Source organism: Gopherus evgoodei, chromosome 8 (assembly GCF_007399415.2).
Source record: "Gopherus evgoodei ecotype Sinaloan lineage chromosome 8, rGopEvg1_v1.p, whole genome shotgun sequence".
NCBI classification, from domain to species: Eukaryota; Metazoa; Chordata; order Testudines; family Testudinidae; genus Gopherus; species Gopherus evgoodei.
Window position 1 is genome coordinate 110,566,418 of NC_044329.1, and position 8,742 is coordinate 110,575,159.

At 53.0% G+C, this 8,742-nt stretch overlaps 2 non-coding genes across 2 annotated transcripts; one reads left to right on the forward strand and one right to left on the reverse strand.

Annotated features, from left to right (window-relative positions):
- Positions 1-650: 650 nt before the first annotated feature.
- LOC115656990 lies at positions 651-767 on the reverse strand. Its single transcript, XR_004001858.1, has one exon. It is a non-coding gene; the product is annotated as a U5 spliceosomal RNA (small nuclear RNA).
- Positions 768-5,993: 5,226 nt separating this feature from the next.
- Positions 5,994-6,157, forward strand: LOC115656957. Its single transcript, XR_004001830.1, has one exon. It is a non-coding gene; the product is annotated as a U1 spliceosomal RNA (small nuclear RNA).
- Positions 6,158-8,742: the final 2,585 nt, after the last annotated feature.

An 8,742-nucleotide genomic window follows, 5' to 3' on the forward strand; every position in this document is an offset into this window, starting at 1 on the left:
GATGTACAGTGCCTTCCCTCTGAACCTGTGTCTATTTCATTTCAAACATTTCCTTTAATAAATTTTTTAAATCCCTCATCTGGGCAAAAGGTTTACCGTTTCCTAAGTTAAAACACTGGTGTTTTCCCAACAGGAAAGGGATGGACAATTTCTCTTCTGTGGGGAGACGAGGGAAACCATGCAATCATCTTCTGGAAGGTATAAGGAGGGCAGCGTAACTAGACTAGATTAAGAAAGCAGCTCTTTGACTGACCTTCCAGCAATGACAAACTAAAATCTGCAAGAACAGCCTTTCAACTCAGGGGACGATAATAAGTTGTTACTAACAACTAACCAAAAAGTTACAAATGACTCCAAACCACACACTCTTCGGACAAACCAGACGTTAACACAAACAATAATGCATTTCTTTGCTGCTCTTCAATCATGATAACCAAAAACATACAAAATCAAAGAGCCAGTAGAATACACATCACAAAACAGGCCCTTGCTAGCTAGGAAATCATCTCACTAACAAGATGAGCTCAAAAAAGCCCGAAAGTCCCAAACAGTCATTTTCAGAGCTCTGAGCTGTTTTCATACTACAGAAAAGCTTCAGCCACTGACACCATTTCAGGCAGCACCTTCCTCTTTTTTTCCCCACAGGGAACAATCTCACTAAAACAAAGCCATAAAAATTTTGGGTACAGATTCAGAAATGTTCCTCTCCACAGAAATCTTCAGTAAAAACCAAAAGAATTATAGGAACTGAAGAAAAAGCAGAGTATGTAGAACACACACCCATCGGTGCTGCCGGGGCAAACGCCTAGGCTACCAAAAGTCAGGGTGACTACTCTCGCAGCCCGCTAAACCGCCAGCTTTTAGAGGAAATGGAATCGAACCGATTGACAGCCCGAGTTGGATCATCGGAACCGGGGACACAGGGAGCAAAACCAGCCCCTTGACCAGGGACTCGCTTGGCTGCGCGCAATGCACTGTGGGTATGCAAATAAGATGCTCCTGCTGTCTCGGCGCTCAAAGGAGGCTTTTGTCTGGGCTGCCTCTGCTCCTTCCGCAGCTGGGCGGAGATTGGCATGTGGCAGCTGCTCTCCTGAGACAGTCCCGCTGATGCTCAGGCGCATGGAGGACAGAGCCCGGACGAGAAGCCAGAAGGCACTTGGCCCACAGCTAAAACCCGGAGTAAAAGCACACACTTTGCAAAGTAACAGGAGCCGGGATCTCGGACATGAGATTCTAGCTGCCGGCCGGGGTGTGACCCTACATTGTACCTGCTGCTTGGTCTGCTTCTGCTGCAAAGTAGCTCGCCTCACTCAGATCTTTGGGGTTTGCTGAGCTGTGGCTCACCTTGATACACGGGAACAGCTTAAAATCATGGACTATCAGGGTTGGAAGGGACCTCAGGAGGTCATCTAGTCCAACCCAATCCCCAACTAAATCATCCCAGCCAGGGCTTTGTCAAGGCTGACCTTAAAAACCTCTAAGGAAGGAGATTCCACCACCTCCGTAGGGAACCCATTCCAGTGCTTCACCACCCTCCTCGTGAAAAAGGCTTTGCCTAATATCCAACCTAAACCTTCCCCACCGCAACTTGGGATCATTCCTCCTTGTTCTGTCATCTGGTACCACTGACAACAGTCTAGATCCATCCTCTTTGGAGCCCCCTTTCAGGTAGTTGCAGGCAGCGATCAAATCTCCCCTCATTCTTCTCTTCTGCAGACTAAACAAGCCCAGTTCCCTCAGCCTCTCCTCATAAGTCATGTGCTCCAGCCCCCTAATAATTTTTGTTGCCCTATGATGGACTCCTTTCAGTTTTTCCACATCCTTCTTGTAGGGCGGGGCCCAAAACTGGGCACGGTACTCCAGATGAGGCCTCACCAACATCGAATAGGAGGGAACGACCACGTCCCTCCATCTGCTGGCAATGCCCCTACTTATACAGCCCAAAATGCCATTAGCCTTCTTGGCAACAAGGGCATACTGTCGACTCATGTCCAGCTTCTCATCCACTGTAACCCCTAAGTTCTTTTCTGCAGAGCTGCTGCCTAGCCATTCGGTCCCTAGACTGGAGCAATGCATGGGATTCTTACATCCTAAAGTGCAGGACTGGGCAGTTGTCCTTGTTGAACCTCATCAGGTTTCTTTCGGCCCAATCCTCTAATTTGTCTAGGTCCCTCTGTATCTTATCCCTACCCTCCAGCGTATCGACCGCTCCTCCCAGTTTAGTGTCATCTGCAAACTTGCTGAGAGTGCAGTCCACACCATCCTCCAGATCATTAATGAAGATATTGAACACAATCGGCCCCAGGACCGACCCTCGGGGCACGCCGCTTGATACCGGCTGCCAATTAGACATGGAGCCGTTGATCACTAACTGTTGAGCCCGATGACCTAGCCAGCTTTCTATCCACCTTACAGTCCATTCATCCAGCCCATACTTCTTGAACTTGCCGACAAAAATACTGTGGGAGATCGTATCAAAAGCTTTGATAAAGTCAAGGAATACCATGTCCATTGCTTTCCCCTCATCCCCAGACCCAGTTATCTCCTCACAGAAGGCAATTAGGTTAGTCAGGTGTGACTTGCCCTTGGTGAATCCATGCTGACTGCTCCTGATCACTTGCCTCTCCTCTAAGTGCTTCAGAATTGATTCCTTGAGGACCTGCTCCATGATTTCTTCCAGGGACTGAGGTGAGTCTGACTGGCCTGTAGTTCCCCGGATCCTCCTTCTTTCTTCCCTTTTTTAAAGATGGGCACTACATTAGCCTTTTTCCAGTCATCCGAGACCTCCACCAATCACCATGAGTTTTCAAAGATAATAGCAAATGGCCCTGCAATTACACTCGCCAATTCTTTAGCACCCTCGGATGCAGCGCATCTGGCCCCATGGATTCGTGCTCATCGTGCTTTTCTAAATAGTCCCAAAGCATTTCTTTCTCCACAGGGGGCTGGTCACCTCCTCCCCATGCTGTGCTGTTGTCATGGTATAATTACCGACTCTGAACCTTAGCATCCAAAAGATGGGGTACCAGCATGAATTCCTCTAAGCTCAATTACCAGCTTAGAACCTGTAGCGCTGCCACCAACCAGGAATTCCAGTGCCTGGTACACTCTGGTCCCCCCAAAACCTTGCCCAGGGACCCCCAAGACCCAGACCCTCTGGATCGTAACACAAGGAAAGTAAACCCTTTCCCTCACTGTTGCCTCTCCCAGGCTTCCCCTCCCTGGGTTACCCTGGAAGATTACTGTGATTCAAACTCCTTGAATCTTAAACAGAGAGGAAAATCCACCTTCCCCCCTCCTTCTCTCTCCCCCTCCCAGACTCTCCCTGAGAGGGAAAGTAATCCTAACACAGAGAGAAATTAACCTTTCTCTTCCCCTTCCCTCCTTTCTCCCCACCAATTCCCTGGTGGATCCAGACCCAGTCCCTTGGGGTCTCACCAGAATAAAAAAAAAAAGCAATCAGGTTCTTAAACAAGAAAAGCTTTTAATTAAAGAAAGAAAAACAGTAAAAATTCTCTTTGTAAATTTAAAATGGAATAGGTACAGGGTCTTTCAGCTGTAGACACTGGGAATACCCTCCCAGCCTAAGTATACAAGTAGAAATTAAAATCCTTTCAGCAAAATACAAATTTGAACTCCTTCCAGCCAAATACACATTTGCAAATAAAGAAAACAAACATAAGCCTAGCTCGCCTTACCTACCTAGTACTCACTATTCTGAACTTATAAGAGCCTGTATCGGAGAGATTGGAGAGAAACCTGGTTGCACGTCTGGTCCCTCTGAGCCCCCAGAGTGAACAACCAAAAAACTAACAGCACACACAAAAATTTCCCTCCCTCAAGATTTGAAAGTATCCTGTCCCCTGATTGGTCCTCTGGTCAGATGACAGCCAGGCTCACTGAACTTGTTAACCCTTTACAGTCAAAAGAGATATGAAGTACTTCTATTAACTCTTACTTATCTGTTTATGGCATCTGTCCAGCGCAGCAGTCTGGGAGCCGATTTTGTTGGTGAAGGCGGGGGCAGAGGGGAAGCATTGAGTACATTAGCTTTTTCCACATCCTCTGTCACTAGGTTGCCTCCCTCATTCACTAAGGGGCCCACACTTTCCTTGACTTTCTTCTTGTTGCTAACATACCTGAAGAAACCCTTCTTGTTGTTCCTCTTAACATCTCTTGCTAGCTGCAACTCCAAGCATGAGTTGTCCTTCCCGATTTCACTCCTGCCTGCCTGAGCAATATTTTTATACTCCTCCCTGGTCATTTGTCCAATCTTCCACTTCTTCAACAGGCGCTGCCTGACAGTGCACTCAGCCTCACTTGGCAGGGAACAAAAGGGATCGAGTGGCCTTCCAGTTTCTGGAGAGTGGCTGACAACGCCCGACCTTCTGCACTGAGGAGAAACTGACGTGAGACAAGGCAGGGGAGGTCGTTCTTGTATTGGACCAACTTCCGGTGGGGGGGGGGAGAGAAGGAAAATGCAAGCTGCACTCTTTCCCCAGCAGCAGGTGGTCCACATCGTCTCTCTGATAGCCTGGATGCCTGGGACGGGACAAGTGGCAGGACCTCCTGCCACTTCTGGAGGGTGAGGAGCCCCGGTGGGCCAGCCTCTACTCTACCCTGGTCCCAAGGCCTGCCGGGGATGTCAGTTGGCAGTTCCTTCATGGGGCCGTGAGCGCAGGCGTGTATTTGGTGCAGTTTACCCCTGTCCCAGACACCTGCCCCTTCTGCGGCGTGAGGGAGACCCTGGCGCACGTTTACTTCGAGTGTGCCAGGTTGCAGCCCTTAGACCGGCTCCTCACCAATATCCTGTTACATTTCTGGCTGCACTTTCCCCCTCACCTCCTTCTCTATGCACTCCCTATCCGTGGCCCCACAAAGTCGCGGGACCTCCTGGTCAACCTCCTCCTCGCCCTGGCTAAAATGGCCATCTACGCAACCAGGAAGAGGAGGTTGGCCGACGGAGACTCCGGTGACTGTAGGGCTTGTTTCCGATGCTTAGTCTGTTCATGTATCTGAGCGGAGTTCCTCTGGGCGGCGTCCACTGGCTCCCTTGATGCCTTTGAGGAGCAGTGGGCACCATCCGGGGTTCTCTGCTCAGGGTACGTCTACACTACAGGATAATTTCGAATTAACTTAAACCGGTTTTATTAAACAGATATTATAAAGTTGATTGCACGCATCCACACTAGGCACATTAATTTGGCAGTGTGCGTCCATGGTCCGAGGCTAGCATCAATTTCCGGAGCGTTGCACTGTGTGTAGCTATCACTATAACTATCCGACCAATAACTTTGATTTGCGGCTACTCTAACCCTAAATCGATATGTTAATATCGATTTTAGCATTACTCTCGTTGGGGAGGAGTACAGAAATCGATTTTAAGAGCCCTTTAAATCGATTTAAAGTTCATTGTAGTGTGGACGGGTACAGCGTTAAATCAATTTAATGCTGTTAAATTCGGTTTAACAGCGTAGTGTGGACCAGGCCTTAGTGGCCCTGTCAGGCTCCCTTCTTATGACCCTTTGACCTCACTCCTGTCCCTGTTCTTTAATTAGTTGTCCCCTGGAATCAGTTGGGTTCTGAGGTCCTGCAGATCCTCCCCTTAGGCTGGGGGGGGAACCGTTAGCAATGGGTGGGCTTCCGCCCACCGAGTTCCTGGAGCCCAATAAGTACAACCACAGGGCACGCAAGAGCACCAGCCCGGGCAGATGGGGGAGGGGCCTGACTGGAGGGGCGGAGCCCCGTGAGCACATATGCAGATCTGTGTGCGAGCAGAGCATTGTGGGAGCGGAGGCGGGCTGCCCAGCAGGGCCCGACTTTGGCCCCGGGAGCTCGGCGTGGAGAAGGGAGGCGCCTCGCGGACGCGTCGGGGCAGCTGTCGGCAGTGGGGGCCGGCGTGGGCGAGGCCGGCGGCGGGGCGCGGCGGTCCGCCCCGTGTGTTAGAAGTGTGGGGCGAGCGAGGGCGGGCGGCGGCCGGGCGGCCGGAGCTCATACTTACCTGGCAGGGGAGATACCATGATCACGAAGGTGGTTTTCGCAGGGTGAGGCTCATCCATTGCACTGCGGGTGTGCTGACCCCTGCGATTTCCCCAAATGCGGGAAACTCGACTGCATCTTTTGTGGTAGTGGGGGACTGCGTTCGCGCTCTCCCCTGGCGAGCGGTGCCAAAAACAGACAAACGCGGGTTGGACGCTGTTCAGCTTTTGTCTTTCATTGCTAGAGCTCCGGTTTTTTTTTGCTATGGGTTTTGCTGCGTATGGTCCGTTAAGTTTCCTTTCAGGGTTTTTTTCCCCAGAGCAAAGCTCTCTTCGCAACCTGTTTGTCGGCTGCTCTCGGGTGAATAGTTTTTCTCTCGGGATAATCCTTCTTATTGAGACAGACGTGAGACTGGTATCACCCTTTGGGGGAGAAGGTTTTTCTGTGGCTTTAGGACCACTCCGTCCCCTTATGCCATTTGGTGCACTAAGTTCGCTCTCTGCTGGGGGCCCTTCCCCCCAACACACCCAAGTGCTCAACTGCACCAGGCAGGCGGGCTCTCTGATGGCACCTGCAGCCCCCAGGGGGCTCCTGCCTCCCTTCCTGGCCCTGGTGGGACATTCATTCTCTCCTGCCTTGGGGCTGGGCTGGGTGTGCCGTGAACATCTCGCCCCAGCTCTGGGGCCGAGCGACCCAAACTCATTCCCTGGCCTGGCTCAGGCTGAGACAGCCGGTGCCCTAATGACCCTGCGTGTGCCCCCTGCCATCAGAGCATGGCGGAAAGGAGACCTGGAATCCCACCCCCGCTTCAGTCCTCTCAGCTATGCACAGGGGCCTGCCACCCCCACCCCCCATCTGAAAGAGACCAGCCCCTCACTATTGGGTCTGGCCACGCGAGCAACGCCAGGCACCAGGCTTGTTATGTTTTTTTAAACAAGCCCCTTTGCATTTGCTGCCTCGCAATGAGCTCCCCATAAACATCCCAGAGCGCTACCGTGGTGGCCCCTTTGGGCGCCACGCCAGGCAAGAGCGGCTCCGCCGACCCCACGATCCTGGGGGCTGTACATGTGCTGTTAATATAAGCTGCCTGGGTGCAGGGCAGCGGTGGGACTGAAGAGGCTCATGCCCCCCTCCCCCTAGTCAGGGCCGGCTCCAGGCCACAGCGTGCCAAGCGCGTGCTTGGGCCAGCACACTGCAGGGGGCGCTCTGCCGGTTGCTGGGAGGGCGGCAGGTGGTTCTGGTGTTGCTGCCGCAGGCATGGCTGCAGACGGTCCGCTGGTCCTGCAGCTCTGGTGGACCTGCTGCAGACACACCTGCTGGAGGTCCACCGGAGCTGCAGGACCGGCGAGTGGCAGAGTGCCCCCCGCAACGTGCCACTGTGCTTGGGGCGGCGAAATGCTAGAGCCAGCCCTGCCCCCAGTTCATTTGGCTGGGTCCCGGCTCCACTAGCACTTTGCAAAGCTGACAGTGGCTTTGGCGCTAGCGAATGGGCGCCGTGTCAATGCAGAGCCGGACGAGTCCTTTGGCCCAAGCACTGGGTAGGGGCGGGCCTGACTCGGCAGCACGTGGCAGGTGCCAGACCGAGCTGAGTGCCAGACGGCAGGTCCACAGGACTCCTTTCTGTACCGTACGGCTTGGCTCAGAATCATAGACTATCAGGGTTGGAAGGGACCTCAGGAGATATCTAGTCCAACCCCCTGCTCAAAGCAGGACCAACCCCAACTAAATCATCCCAGCCAGGGCTTTGTCAAGTCTGACCTTAAAAGCCTCTAAGCAGGGTCGTCTTTAGTCATTTCGCTGCCCCAAGCACGGCGGCATGCCGCGGGGGGCGCTCTGCCGCTCGCCGGTCCCTTGGTTCCAGTGGGTCTCCGGCAGATGTGGCTGCGGAGGGTCTGCTGGTCTCGCGACTCCGGTGGGCCTCCCGCAGGCATGCCTGCGGATGTTCCACCGGAACCGCGGGACCAGTGGACCCTCCGCAGTCACGCCTGCGGGAGGTCCACCAGAGCTGCCTGCCGCCCTCCCAGCAACCGGCAGAATGCCCCCCGCGGCATGCTGCCCCAAGCATGCGCTTGGTGTGCTGGGGCCTGGAGCCGGCCCTGCCTCTAAGGAAGGAGATTCCACCACCTCCCTAGGGAACCCATTCCAGTGCTTCACCACCCTCCTCATGAAAAAGGTTTTCCTAATATCCAGCCTAAACCTCTCCCACTGCAGCTTGAGACCATTGCTCCTTGTTCTGTCATCTGCCACCACTGAAAACAGTCTACATCCATCCTCTTTGGAACCCCCTTTCAGGTAGTTGAAAGCAGCAATCAAATCCCCCCTCATTCTTCTCTTCTGCAGACTAAATAATCATGTGCTCTGGCCCTCTAATCATGTTTGTTGCCCTCCGCAGGACTCTTTCCAATTTTTCCACATCCTCCTTGTAGGGTGAGGCCCAGAACTGGGCACAGTACTCCAGATGGGCCTCACCAATGTTGAATAAGTGCTTCAGAATTGATTCCTTCAGGACCTGCTCCATGATTTTTCCAGGGACTGAGGTGAGGCTGACTGGCCTGTAGTTCCCCGGATCCTCCTCCTTCCCTGTTTTGAAGACGGGCCCTACATTAGCCTTTTTCCAGTCATCCAGGACCTCCCCCGATGGCCATCACTTTTCAAAGATCATGAGTCGCTTGCTGGCACGTTCAGCACCAGCTGGCTCGTTAATGGGCACATTTCAACCTAGAGCCAAGCACAGTCCTTTGGACCTGGCCCAGCTGGGGGGCT